This window comes from Cervus canadensis, chromosome 20 (assembly GCF_019320065.1).
Source record: "Cervus canadensis isolate Bull #8, Minnesota chromosome 20, ASM1932006v1, whole genome shotgun sequence".
NCBI classification, from domain to species: domain Eukaryota; kingdom Metazoa; phylum Chordata; class Mammalia; order Artiodactyla; family Cervidae; genus Cervus; species Cervus canadensis.
Genome location: NC_057405.1, coordinates 58852024 through 58865962, shown reverse-complemented (window position 1 = coordinate 58865962; position 13939 = coordinate 58852024). Strand labels below are relative to the sequence as shown.

General features: G+C 42.3%; 1 long non-coding RNA gene across 2 annotated transcripts in view; it reads right to left on the bottom strand.

The window, feature by feature from the left end:
• Positions 1-13939, bottom strand: part of LOC122422690 — a 93320-nt gene that overhangs the window by 50407 nt on the left and 28974 nt on the right. For both annotated transcript variants that reach the window (XR_006263940.1, XR_006263941.1), the window contains exon 2: positions 5341-5501. This is a non-coding gene — a long non-coding RNA (uncharacterized LOC122422690). The remainder of the gene's footprint in view (positions 1-5340; positions 5502-13939) is intronic.

The following is a 13939-nucleotide window of genomic DNA, read 5'->3' as shown; positions in this document are numbered from 1 at the left end:
AAAAAAAAAAAAAATTTCACAACCTGTTCTTTCTTCTCTCTTCTTACATAACCTTGAAATTTAAACATCTTTCTGTCTGCTTTTTGTCTTTTTTCCCACTGGGCAGACTCTGATGATGTTTCCCGTGCTTAACGGAGCAGAAATCAGCATGCGTTTCTGTTTAGCAGTGATGCTGCCTGGAGGAACAGTTAAGTCAGCACGTTACTTGCGTTAACATTGATATTACTTCACTGTTGCTAGGGGAGCCAGAGAGAAAAGACAAAGAGCATAAACCACAGCATCTATCTCACTGATACATTGCCATCAACACTCTTCTCTCCCCTCCTTCTGAGCGGGTTTTTGTCTTTTAATTTTCTCTGCATTTTTTCAGTCTGTAGAAGTGGAGTAGAATTCTCCCTTCTGGTTTTGGGAGATTCACAGGGAATGTTATCCAAGCCTCACCTTCAGTACAACCCCATGCCCCATGCTTCTTCTTTTTCTGTCTCCTGCTCCTGTTCCCTGACTATACCCACAATAGCTGGTGCCTAAGTGCATGGTCTGTGGGTCTGCGTTGCCTGGGTTTGAATCTTGGCTCTTGGTCCTGTGATCTTGGGCCACTTCCTTAACCTCTCTGAGCCCATTTCTTCCTCTGTAAGATAGGGGATATGCTGGTCCCCTCCTCAAGGCATTGTTTTCAGCATTAAATGAGATACTGCACATGTAAAGAGCTGAGACTAAAGGAAGGATTTGATAAATACTGTTTATCTTATCATTTATATTCTCATAGCCTAGATTTTCTTGGAAGCTGGTCCTCAGCAAAACTGATAATGGAGAATAACAGTGTGTCCAGAGTACACACAGTTCATTAGACTCCACATGATGAGTATCATTTTTAATTAGACCCCCAAACTGTGCTGAACGTAAGGATCTGTTTATGGCTTAGAAAGCACATCAGGCCCTTCCCATATTCTGGGGTTGCTGTCTTAAAAGGTCTGGGGAGCATTCTACTCTCCTCATGAAGAGGCAAAGACCAATCAATGGAGAAAGCACCCCAGCCCCACTGTACCCTGTTCCCTCCTTCCTGCCAAAACTGAAGCCTTTTCCTACAGGCTGGATTAAAAGTCTTGAGAGGCACCACCTCAGGCTGTACAGGCAGTGTGGGAGTATTAAATAACATCCAGTGAATCTGCCTTAAAGACAATAGTTGAAATAGTTCTTCCTTTAGTTGGATACCAGGTGTACTTTGCCATGAGGTTCTTCTGGAGGAAACAATTTCATTTTCCCACGGTTTTATTTACGTGGAAAATGTTCCACTTTCAGACTCTGCTTAATTCAACAATTTCTGAAAATTTACGAGTTTACAAAAGAAGTTAAAATAATTACCAAGGTACGGTGCAGAGGGATGGTTTATTGACCATTGTAACATATCTTTATATGCACATGTTGTATGTTTCCCAAGGACTTTGCTCTGGCCCCATCTCCTCCTTTGCCCAGGAGCCTGGCTTAGCTCTGGCCACTGAGGAACTGCTAGGAGAGAGGTGAAAAAGTACAGCTGAGTGGCTCGGATCGCTGCTCGAGCTTTGAACCAAGTAGCAGTTCTAAGCAATTCCAAACACTGATGCTGCACTCACAGCACAAAGACAAGTTCCGTTCCTTTGTGCTGCCTGGAGCCTTTGCCAGATCTTAGGTCACGTTGCCCGGAACCATGTGGTCCTGCAGTGAAAGGTCCCATTGTGATGACTAATCAACAAGGCAAAGCCAAGGTTGCCTCGTGTATCAAAACCTGGAACGGCCTGACTATTTACGTGAGGAGAAGTGTGTGCTTAGTATTGTGTTCAAGTAAATGGGGAGGGGGCATTTCCTTTGAAAGTACTAAAAGCAAAGAAAAACAGCTACTAATCTGCTCAGTGTGCAACTGGAGGCTTTTTAAGTGACCTGAAAAATGGGCTATTGCTTTCATTGTTTCCTTCCTTCTTCCTCCTCTTTCTCCCTGACACTTGTCTGCCTTTCCAAAAACTTCCTCTCACAGTGAACTCAGGTCCCTGTTGGGAATTTTACTCTGCTGCATGGATGAACAAGTAAAACCTGTTCATTACTATAAGTGCTCTGAAAACATGGACAAAAAGACTTGGAAAAGTTTATGATACAAAATTCCAGCAGGGTTTGGAGTAGTTCTTATGGGTAAATGATGTAGTGAGCTGAATGCATATTCAAATTCAACATCATTAAGAGCTGACTATTTCACACTGAAGCACATCATTTTTCAGAGGTGGGCATCCTGAGTGCAAAACCAAGACCTTAGCTCTCTCTGGGTGAACCAGTGAACCTGTCCGTTCCCGTTTCCTTGTTTCTAAGATGGTATTTTGGCTCAGATGATCTTCAGGCTCTCTTGGGAAGTCTTTGGGGTATGAGCTCTCCGCTCTCTGCCTCTTTCTGGTTCTGAAATTCCATAATAATATCCTTCAATTATTCTAGGAGATTGACTGGAGGGAATTGAAGCTTCTACATTATCGACATAGAAACTGAGGTAAAGGGCCAACGCTGAAGGCACAAAAAACAGCAAATGCTGAAGTGAGGCAGCTGGTGAGGCACTGACAGCAACATGACTCTACCTCCTCTGTGACACAAGGGAGCCTTTATTTGAAGTTAGTTTTTTTCCTTTCCTCCCATGAGCTTACTTCTTTGAAAACAACTTCCATCAGAAGTCAGGAGACCTGGCCCAGTTCAGAGTCTGCCACAGACTTGGGCGGCTCCCTTCTCCCACTTCAGCTTCTTCCCTGGTAAACGGGAGGTATGGACTTAGATGATTTCTAAAAAGCCCACCTAAAAGCCTAACATCCATGATTCCAGGAATTCCAGAAAATGCACACTAAAATCGGGGTTTGGAATCAAGTGAAAAACTTGACCGAGTGTTTGAACCAAATGATTTTCAGACATTGGACAGCAGGCAGTGCATGATAGTGATTTGTGAAGGGGGAGGGGGTTGGCAGGGCAGTGAGAATTGCCCCTAGCTTACTGCCTGGAGAATTTCAGGCCATAGCATTGGGAAAGGGAATGTTGGCGGACCCCAGCAGTATTCCTTAATAGAGAAGATGGTCTTGGGATCCCAAAGAGACTAGTGAAGCTAGAATTCACAGAGTGGAATACTGGAGAAGAGAGCTACACAGAGAATGCTGGAGTTCTACAGAACTCCTTTGAGTCTTCAAATGTATACTGATCAGTGGATGCATATGAGGGAACTACATGAGGCCAGGGAAAGAATTATCCAAAAGGATTAGAGGGAACAATCCCTAGAGGTCACAAAGGACAGGGAATGGAGCCCTTTCCCACCAACCAGAGTTGAAAATCTTATAATTAGTGGGGCACTGAGTAGACTACTCAGAAGGGTATCGTCTCAGTTGTGTGGCCTTAGGCTGAAACCTGTTCTGGTCCTTTTAAGTTTAAAATAAAGTCTTGAAAGGATCAAACTATTTCCAAGTAGCTTACAATGTGCCAGAACAACACTCAAGAATATTTTAAAATATTGGACTTCCCAGGTGGCACAGTGGATAAGAATTCACCTGTCAATGCAGAAAACACGGGTTCAATATCTGGTCTGGGAGGATTCCACATGCCTGTGTGCATGTGGTCAGCTAAGCCTGTGTGCCACAGCTACTGAGCATGTGTGCTGAAACTATTGAAGCATGTGTGCCTAGAACCTATGCTTCACCACAAGAGAAGCCACTACAATAAGCCCTTGCATTGCAACTAGAGAGTAGCCCACGCAGAGCAACAAAAACCCAGCATAGCCAAAAATAAAATAAAAAGACTATTTTAAAAATATTGAACAAGGTAAAATTCAAACAAGAGAAATGTGAAAAAAATTAAACCAAGGTACATCATAATAAAATCTCTCAAAACCAGTGATAAAAAGAGAATCTAAAAACGGAGGAAAATTTTATGACATAAAAAGAGGAACAAAGATAAGGATGATATGAGATATGAGAATTCTTGTCAGAAACAAAGTAAGTAACAAGACAGGAAGAACAATAATCCTGAAGTACAGAAAGAAAAATATTGTCAACCTAGAATTCTATACCCAGCAAAAATATCTTTCAAAAAAATGTATGCAAAAGAAAGACTTTTTAAGACATACAAAAACTGAAATTATTGATCCCCAGTAGACCTGTACTATAAGAAATGTTAGAGAAAGTCCTTCAGTTTGACGTAAATCATAGCAATATTTTTTTGGATCAGTCTCCTAAGGCAAAAGAGGTAAAAGCAAAAAAAAAAAAAAAAAAAAAAAAAAAAAGGAGAGACGTAATCAAACGTAAAAGCTTTTGCACAGCAAAGGAAACCATCAACAAAACAAAATGACAACCTACAGAATGGAAGGAAATATTTGCAAATGATGTGGCTGACAATGGGTTAATATAAAAGATATAAAAACAGCCCATACAACTCAATATTTAAAAAAAAGGCAAAACAACCCAGTCAAAAAGTGAGCAGAAAACCTAAATAGACATTTTCCCAAAGACATACAGATGACTAACAGGCACATGAAAAAATGTTCAGTATCACTGTATATAGAGAAATGTAAATCAAAACCACAATGAGGTATCAATTCACACCCACCTGAATGGCTATCATCAAAAAATCTGCAAATAACAAATGCTGGAGAGAATGTGGACAAAGGGGAATTGCAGCCACTATGGAAACTAAGTATGGAAGTTCCTTAGAAAACTAAAAATAGAACTACCATATGACCCAGCAATTCTACTCTTGGGTATATAGCCAGAAAAAACAAAAACACTAATTTGAAAAGATACATGCCCCCAGTGTTCATAGAAGCACTACTTGCAATAGCCAGGACCTGGAAGCAACCCAAGTGCCCAATCAACAGACTACCAGATTAAGAAGATGTGGTATATGTGTATGTGTATGTGTGGAATATCACTCACTCAGCCATAAAAAAGAATGAAATGCTGCCATTAGAGAAATGTCAGACAGAGAAAAACAAATGCTGGATGATATCACTATATGTGGAATCTAAAAAAAAAAAAATACAAACAAATGTATATGTAAAACAGACTCACAGATACAGGAAAACAATGGTTACCAAAGGGGAGAAGGAAGTGGGGAGGGACAAATTAGGGATATAGGATTAACAGATTCAAAGTACCATATATAAAATAGATAAGCAACAAGGATACAGCACAAGGAATTATACCCATAATCTTATAATAACCTATAATGGAGTATAATGTGCAAAAATATTAAATCACTATTTGGTGTACCTGAAACTAGCACAATAATGTAAATCAACTATATTTCAATTAAAAAAAAAAGAGAGAGCTGTCTTTCCCCCACAGGTATAATTACCTCTGTGAAGGTGCTTCTTTGTCTTAGTACTCTGGTCCCCAGCAGTGAGTGAGGTGCCAGAGAGGCCAGAGAGGCACTCAGAAGAGCCTTCCACTGTCACCACCCTGCTCCTGGTGAGCTCCCTCCCAGCACACTTGGTGCTTGGGCCGCGGTCCGTTTGCCTGGAAGGAAAACAGGAGAGGGTGATGACTGGGGCCCAGTGAGTGACATCTTCATGTGCTATGTACCCCTTTTCAGCAGAGGGAAGGCTTCTGGGGCCAAGCTCAGCTTTGCAGCTGCCGTCCAAGTTAGTCCCAGAGGAGGGCCACAGGTGGTGCCTCTGCCTGGGGATGGGCTGGAGGCCCCCGACCTGGCTCTTGGGAACAGCTCCTGGTAACAAATCAGCAGTAGCTGAGCTCTACCCTGGTTGAAACCTTGACACTTGGTTATTTTTTCTTTCATGCCACAAGTAATACATGTTTTTAGTAGAATAAATTAGAACACAGAGGTAAGCGAATGGGCAACTTAAATACCTCCCATAATCACCACCAGACAATTACTGTTGATAACATTTTTGTGTATCTCCTCTCAGACTGGGTGAGTGTATAAATATATATATTATATATAGAACATATGTATATATTACATATGTACATATACATATATATACATATGCACACAAACACAAAATGGATAAATATTATGCACACATATTACGGGACATTTATATTATTTACAACTTTTTGTTCTCTCAAATAACATCCAGTGAATGCCCTTGCACACAAATTTTTGTGCATGCTCTTTATAATACCCTTTGAATAAATTCCAAGAAGAAAGCTGTACCAAGGAGGTTGTACATTTTAATAGCTAGTATAGCACTTCAGAATATGTCACCCCAAAATATACCACTTTGGAATTGACTATTTTGAATTAAAGGAATTTTAGAAACAGCAAGACACAGGACGACACTCTGACCCTCTTGTGCCCTCCTGAAGGCAGGAGACAAGTCTTCCATGTGACCAGGAATGCAGAAAACATCCTTATCATCTGAGATCGGGAATTTAGGACAGCAAAGGCTATATAAATAAACCTTGTTACATCATCACCAATTTACTATTCCAAACTCAAATCCCTTTGTTGATTTGCTACAAATTTACTGTTTCTTTGTCTAAAAGTTATCAAAGTTTTTGGTCATGTCTTTGAGTCTCATATCTTTGTGGGGCTACTGTTAATATATATGTATGCAATTAAATTTGTTTTCCTCTTATAAATCTCTCTCTTATTACAGGGGTTCTTAAACAAGAAACTAGAAGGGTGGAGGAAAATATTTTTCCTCCCCTGCACAAGTAACTGAACTTCTGTGATAGAGGAAGACCTTGAGAAGAAGGTAGAGGACAGGAAGAGCTGGACCTCATCAATTAGAGAAGCTGCTCTGTCCTTTCCTCCTGTTAATGTATCATATCCACCCTTTCCCTCTCCAGGTTCCCCTCCTCTCTCTCTCCTCTTTCACTCTTTAATTCCTTCATGCTTCGCCCCTTCTGCCATTTCAGTCTGGACTTTCCCCTCTCCTGTGCTCAAATTACATACTGTTCTGGGCTTTGAGCTCTCTCCATTGCTCAGCCTGCCTTCCTTGGCGCTGGCTTCCTGACCAACTGCCGTGTGGAGACAACACGGCCGCAGCAGCCTCAGCCTCACACCCTCTGCCATCTGTCCACTGCTGGAAAGAGAGTGTCTTCCCAGGGGCTCCTCGAGTTCCTGTGTGACCCTCTCGTTGGATTGACATAGGTCACATGCTCTGAATCAATGACTGTGGTTAGAGACTATGGTATTTTGATTAGCTATCTCTGGGTCACTTGCTCCAGTCCTGGAGTTGGGGGTGAAGCCTCAGCCAGTCCACAGGAGCTAAAAGTGGGGGAGCGGGACCCTTAGATGAAAATCAAGCTCTGTTCTGGGAATCAAGGTCCATGATGGGAAGATCTAGCACAGAAAATAGTGAAATGCTCCTTGCATTTTATTTTGCTTTTAAAAAGGAGTGATCAAAAGAATACTAAATAAATAAGAATATTAAATGGAAACAGATCTGAAAGGCACACAGTAGCCTATCTAAAACTACAGTTTTGTTTTTTTTTTTTGTCTTTAAAGAAAAATCTCTTGCGTGTCTTGTAAACACAAAAAGCATTTTACTTGAACCAGCAGCTAGTCTTCCTCTTCACCCATATTTACAGTGTTAAAAATAATTTTACTATAATGAGAGCTTTTTCAATGCCAGGTCTTGAGCTTTTTTATTTATTTATTTATTTTTTTAACCTTGAAAAATAATGTTTATTGTCTATAAACCACTCAGTTTATGGTATTTGTGTTATAGCAGCCTGACAGACTAAGACAGTGATTGATTAAATCCAAAGCTTAGTTCAGTTCAGTTCAGTTGCTCAGTCATGTCCAACTCTTTGCGACCCCATGGACTGCAGCAGGCCAGGCCTCCCTGTCCATCACCAACTCCCAGAGTTTACTCAAACTCATGTCCATTGAGTCAGTGATGCCATTCAACCATCTCATCCTCTGTCATCCCCTTCTCCTCCCACATTCAATCTTTCCCAGCATCAGGATCTTTTCAAATGAGTCAGTTCTTCACATCAGGTGACCAAAGTTTCAGCTTCAGCATCAGTCCTTCCAATGAATATTCAGAACTGATTTCCTTTAGGATGGACTGCTTGGATCTCCTTGCTGTCCAAGGGACTCTCAAGAATCTTCTCCAACAAAACAGTTCAAAAGCATCAGTTCTTATTATTTTTATAATAATATTTTATAATAATATTTTATAATAATATTATTATTTTTAATCTTTAGAACAATTTTGCAAAATAATCTTAATAATCCCATTTTATAGAAGAATATCCTGAGGCTGAAGGAGGTTAAATACCTCTCCCAGGTGACATAACTAGTAGCTCTCACTAAGGGATTCAAGCATAGGTTGTAAATACTAGAATATCTTTCTCAGACAAGAAAACATAAAAGTTTCCTAAACTTGTGTTTAGTTGAACTTTTGAGGGCTTTTAGTGCTCAAAGGGCTTTTGAGCCTCAGAAGTTGCAGCCTCAGTTTGCTTTTGAACATCCCAAAAACCACAGGGGCAGAAATAGCACTAAGTGGAAAAGTAATGCAAAAGAAGAGCCCAAAATTTCAGATACTGTATATACAGAAAGATATATTGTGCTTAGTCACTCAGTTGTGTCTGACTCTTTGTGACCCCACGGACTGTAGCCCGCCAGGCTCTTCTGTCCATGGGGATTCTCCAGGCAAGAACACTGGAGTGGGTTGTCATGTCCTCCTCCAGGGGATCTTCCCAACCCAGGGATTGAACCCAGGTCTCCCGCATTGCCGGCAGATTCTTTACCGTCTCAGCCACCAAGAAAGCCCGAAAGTTATACCACTTGGGTCTTCTCAAATGGATTAAAGGATGCCACACCTACGTTTTCCAAAAGGGCTATTTTCTTTCGGTGTGCCTGGACTGATGAAATGTGTGTGTGAGATTCTTAGAAGCATTCTGATGCCATCTCCTGGTATGGTCAAGGGCTTGAGTACTGAAATACAGGAGAAATAAGTACCCACTGAAGCACCTTACAGTCTCTCTCCCCTCTATTCCTCCAGTGTTTTCTACAGGCTGAAGTTTCCTTTTAATTTCTGCATCACATCTTTAGTACAGTTTGACTTCTTAGAACTCTCAGTCACAAGATTTCAGGTTTGAAGTGACAGCTTTTGTTACTATCTTATCTGCTACCAGAGCCCCTTTTCTGTTACAGAAATTCAGAGCAGGAAAGTTGATGCTTTCCCCAACAGGTGAGTCACTAAGAAAATGTTTGAGTTCTCAAAAGGTAATGGTTCTACTCCAAGCTGGTGAATTTCATGAGCAAACAAAGCTCTGTTTGTAACCCTATCAGAAAAGAATAATCTGCAGTGTGTTTTCTGTTTGGTACAGGAAATAGGAGGTGGGTGATTCCACTTTGTGGAATTTGGCAATCTTCTCTTTGGTCAGTATCTCTTATTTTGTTACTCATATTTTAACGAAAAGAAAAGAGGTCTTTTAAAAGACTATGAAACCCATATTTTGAATGGAGATAGGTAAGGAAGGAAGCATGGGATGTGTCCAGAGGTCAGATAGCTCGTGTCTTTGGCTGGAGCAAAGGGTATATGGTGGCCGGGAGAGTCAGCACCAGTTCAGGGAGGACCTTCAAGGCTCGGCTGAGGAGGTTAGGGTTTATTCTCAAAACAGTGGGAGCTACTGAGGATTTCTGATGAGAACTGTATTTTAGGCAGACTAGTGTATTAACCCTTTCATGCATTGGAGAAGGAAATGGCAACCCACTCCAGTGTTCTTGCCTGGAGAATCCCAGGGACGGGGGAGCCTCATGGGCTGCCGTCTATGGGGTTGCACAGAGTCAGACATGACTGAAGTGACTTAGCAGCAGCAGCAGTGTATTAACCACGTGTGAAATGGAGTGGAAGATAGATAGTAGACACAGGGAAACCCAAGAGAGGTCCACTATTGTCTCCCAGGCTAAAGAAGGGAAGCAGGGAATGAAAAAGATGTCATGGGGATAGGGTGAGGTGGCAGAGCTACAGCAGAGATAAAAATTACAGAGTCAGAATGTATATGGAGGGCAAAGATGATGCCAGTATTTCTGCACTGGGTGAGTGGGAAGATGGTGGTGATGTGGAGAGAGTATACAGCAGGGGGAGCACAGGTTTGAAAGAAAAGATCATGAGTCCCCTTTGGACATACTGAGTTTGAGGTGTTAATGGGACCTGCAGGTGGAGATCAGAAGATGACAAGGCCTTGAGGCTTAAGCTATTAGCTAAGCTTTTGGTCCAGGCTTCAGCTTAAATGAGCTATCTGAATTAAGGAGTTGGTTGAAGCAGTAACACTGGATGAGAACAGAGAAGCAACCAATCGAGCAACCACAGCTAAGGGGTACCAGGCAGGTCCTTGAAGAAGCTGTCTTAGGGAGCAGTTGAATAGGAAGAGAGCAGGGGTCTGGGAAGCTGAGGAAAGAGATTTAGGAAGGAGGTGGTCGGTACTATCCACTTTGGCAAAGGGGCTGAGAAGGTGGAGGATGGAAGCTGGTGATCTTTGAGAGGACAATTAAGAACAGCAGTGTGGGTCAAAGCACAAAAAACACACTGAAAATTACACTGGGTGTAATTAATGTCGCTGTAGTAGTATAACATAATTGAAATATAATGTTTAAATTGATAACATAAATAATTTCTAAGTATTTACTATGCATGTGTGCATGCAGAGTCACTAAGCTGTGCCTGACCCTGTGAACTGTGGCCCGCCAGGCTCTTCTGTCCATGGAATTCTCCAGGCAAGAATGCTGGAGTGGGCTGCCGGTTCCTCCTCCAAGGGATCTTCCCAACCCAGGGACTGAACCTGCATCTCCTGTGTCTCCTGCATTAGCAGGCGGATCCTTTACCACTGAGCCATCTGGGAAGCCCAAGTGTTTCCTATACCAATCAGAAATTAAAATTAAATTTAAATGTCATAGTACATTTAAATATGGTTTATATGGCAAATTTTATGTCATATTTTACCACAAAAAAAAGTAGGAGAAAAATTTAAACATTTCAAAAGTATTATTCTCTACACTTTTCCTATGCTTGAAATACATCATAATAAATTGCTTTAAAAAGTAAGTGGAGAAAAAATTAAGTGGTAAGTCAGAAATGGACGTAGCAAATACAGAGTACTCTCTAGAGGAGTTTGAGAGCTGAGTGAAGGAAAAAAGGATGGATGACAGAGCTTGACAAGCGTAATGGGATAAAAAGAATGTATTTTTCTTTTGATGAGGCAACTTGGACATGTTTCTAGATTGAGTATGAGGATTCAGAGGCAGGGAGAGAATGAAGATGGGGTGAGGGTGGGCATGGAGTGGGTTGAGTGGTGATAGTCCAAAAGATATGTCTACGTCCCAACTCTTGGAACTAAGAATGTGACTTTATTTGGAAAGAAGGTCTTTGCAGATGTAATTATAGAGGATCTTAAATTTAATCTGGATTATCCCAGTGCAACCTAATCCAATGACAAGTGCCTTTATAAGAGACAGAAGAGAAGACACAGAGAGGATAGGAGAAGGCCATGTGAAGACAAAGGCAGAGATGGCGGCGATGCAGCGACTGCCAAGGAGTGCCTGGTGTCACCAGAAGCTGGAGAGGCAGGGAAGGAGTCTCCCAAAACTCCTGGAGGCAGCACGGCCCTGCCCACAGCTTGATATCAGACTTCTGCCCTCTGGAACTATCAGAGAATACATATCTATTGCGTTCAGCCATCATGTTTGTGATTATTTGTTATACAGCCTAGAACAGTAAAATAGGGGTAGGGAGGGCCTTTGGCCACAGTCTCAGATACTGAGGCAGACCTGGGCTGGGTCTCAGGCACGGAGTGTTCTGTGCCCAGCCTGGGGGCAGCGCAGCTAGGCGCTCGGTGATTAGTAAAGAAAGTTTGGGCTCATATAAACAGCACAGGATTTCAGTCGCAGAAATAGAATTTTCCTTTGTCTTCACATTTTCTTCTCTCTTTCCCATTCAATCTTAGGAAAAATCAACAAAGATTTCACGGTACTGAAGTCTTTCTCTTGCACCTTCCATCTTTTCAGCTGTGACAGTGGACCCAGCATGGCCCCGTGGGTTTCTAGGGGAAACCTTTTCTGGGAGCTTATAGCTCACGCTCCTCTGCACAGACCAAGTGACGTGGGGGCTTGTGATCAAGCCGGGCGGCAGGTGGTGAAGGGGAGAGCTCTGGGGAGGCCTGGAGACAAGCCTTCCCCTCATAATTGCTGTGCATATTAGCTGCTGACTTAGACCATCCCAATCCTTCCAAATTCCAGTGACAGAGAGGGCCTCATTGAGGCACTTAACAACCAGAGAGAGCTGACTGTCCCTTTAGTCAGCTTTGAATGAGCCGTTTATTCCTAGCCCAGTAAAAGCTGATGGGTATGGTGGAAAAGACTTTCCCAGGGAGAAGCTAGAAGACAGAAGCTTCTAAGTTACCTGAGGACAGAAGAGACTGTGCCACACACGTGAGCCTTGCACGCTGGAGTCCCATACACACAACAGATGCCCAGCAATGTCTGTTGTTTTTACATCTATACAAGAAACTTCACTCTTTTAAACTTAACCCATATTCCACTCTACTTCCCACATGGAATATTTCATCATTACAAAACTACCAAAGTAATTTAACATTTTTTTTTTTTTAAAGCATGCTTTACTGAAGAGCTTCTGGCTAAGACCTTTGAATCTGTGCCCTCGAGGGGCTCCAGGGCAGGACTCCAGTGGGGTGGTGTAAGACTCACTGTCCTGACGTGGGTGGCAGTTGTTAGAACAGGGACTGTTTCATTTCATTAACAGAGTGAAGCATGCTGTCAGCAGGCAGCAACAGCCACAGTAAAAGATGCAACCAAATCTGACTCTGATCCATCCTGCTCTAGCCACAGGCAAACTCCTCCCCTTTATGGATTCTCCAGGAGAAAGACAAGAATCAGACCAGGAGAGCCCCCTCGAAGAGGAATTACGTAGAAGACAACCTAAAGTGATCCGAACATTCTGTTGCCCTAAAACTGCCCCCAGCACTGTTTTCTAAAAGCAGAATGCAGTATCCAGAGGGGTGTCTTGGACTCCACCCAAGAGATTTAGTTTTTGAAGAGCCAAAAAGATTCCCAGCATATCTGGAGGATGAGTGTGAGAGCCAGATTCCAGAGGGTTATATTGTCCGTGGGTGCTACCCTGCTTAACAAGAATTTAACAGAAATAAACGGTCGTTCAGCTGAAGTAGATGTATCTAAGAGGCAAACCTTTCTTAAACCCCACTAATGTACAGCCTCAATCCACAACTGGATCCAATTACCACGTGGAAAGAAAGGCATTTTCTCATAAAGCCTCTCTGTTTCCGTGCCTGGCTGCGAGCGGGGTCAGCCATGACAAAGACAAGCCTGTGCGTTGTTTTTGGTTGTTTTTCTTTTCAAGCTCTTTCACTGGTACTGCCAGGCCCCATGCTGTTTGGATCAGTTATGTGGGGGCAAGTTTACTTGTTTTGGCTTTCAGCCTTTCTGTCCAGTGTTGGAGATAGAAGAGCAAGCTTGTGACCTTATTGACCAGTGGAACTGATGGGCTACCCAGCAGGACGCAAGGGTTACACCATGTCCACGTGCCCCTTAGGTGCAGCACTTGTGAGGAAGGTCAAAATTCTAAGGAAGGAGTGTGGGGGAGATTGTAGGGGACCTACAGGGGTCTAGCAGAAAGGAGCCTGAGTGCTACTGTTCTCAAATATTAATAAATAATAACACATAACATATAGAATGCTTGCTATGTGCTACTCCCTCCTAAGAGCTTTGCATATAGTAACTCACTCAATCCTCCCAACAAACCTCTGAAGTGCTATCACTATCTGCACTTTACAGATGGGGAAATCGAGGCACAGAGAGGTGACATGATTTTCCCAAGGTTGCACAGTAAATGGCTCAGAGCCCAGACTCTTGATCACTACATTGTCAAAGAGGAAGTTGCAAAAATTTAAAAACCATCATTGGTATTTATTTAGCTACTAAGCACATATGCAGCATTCTT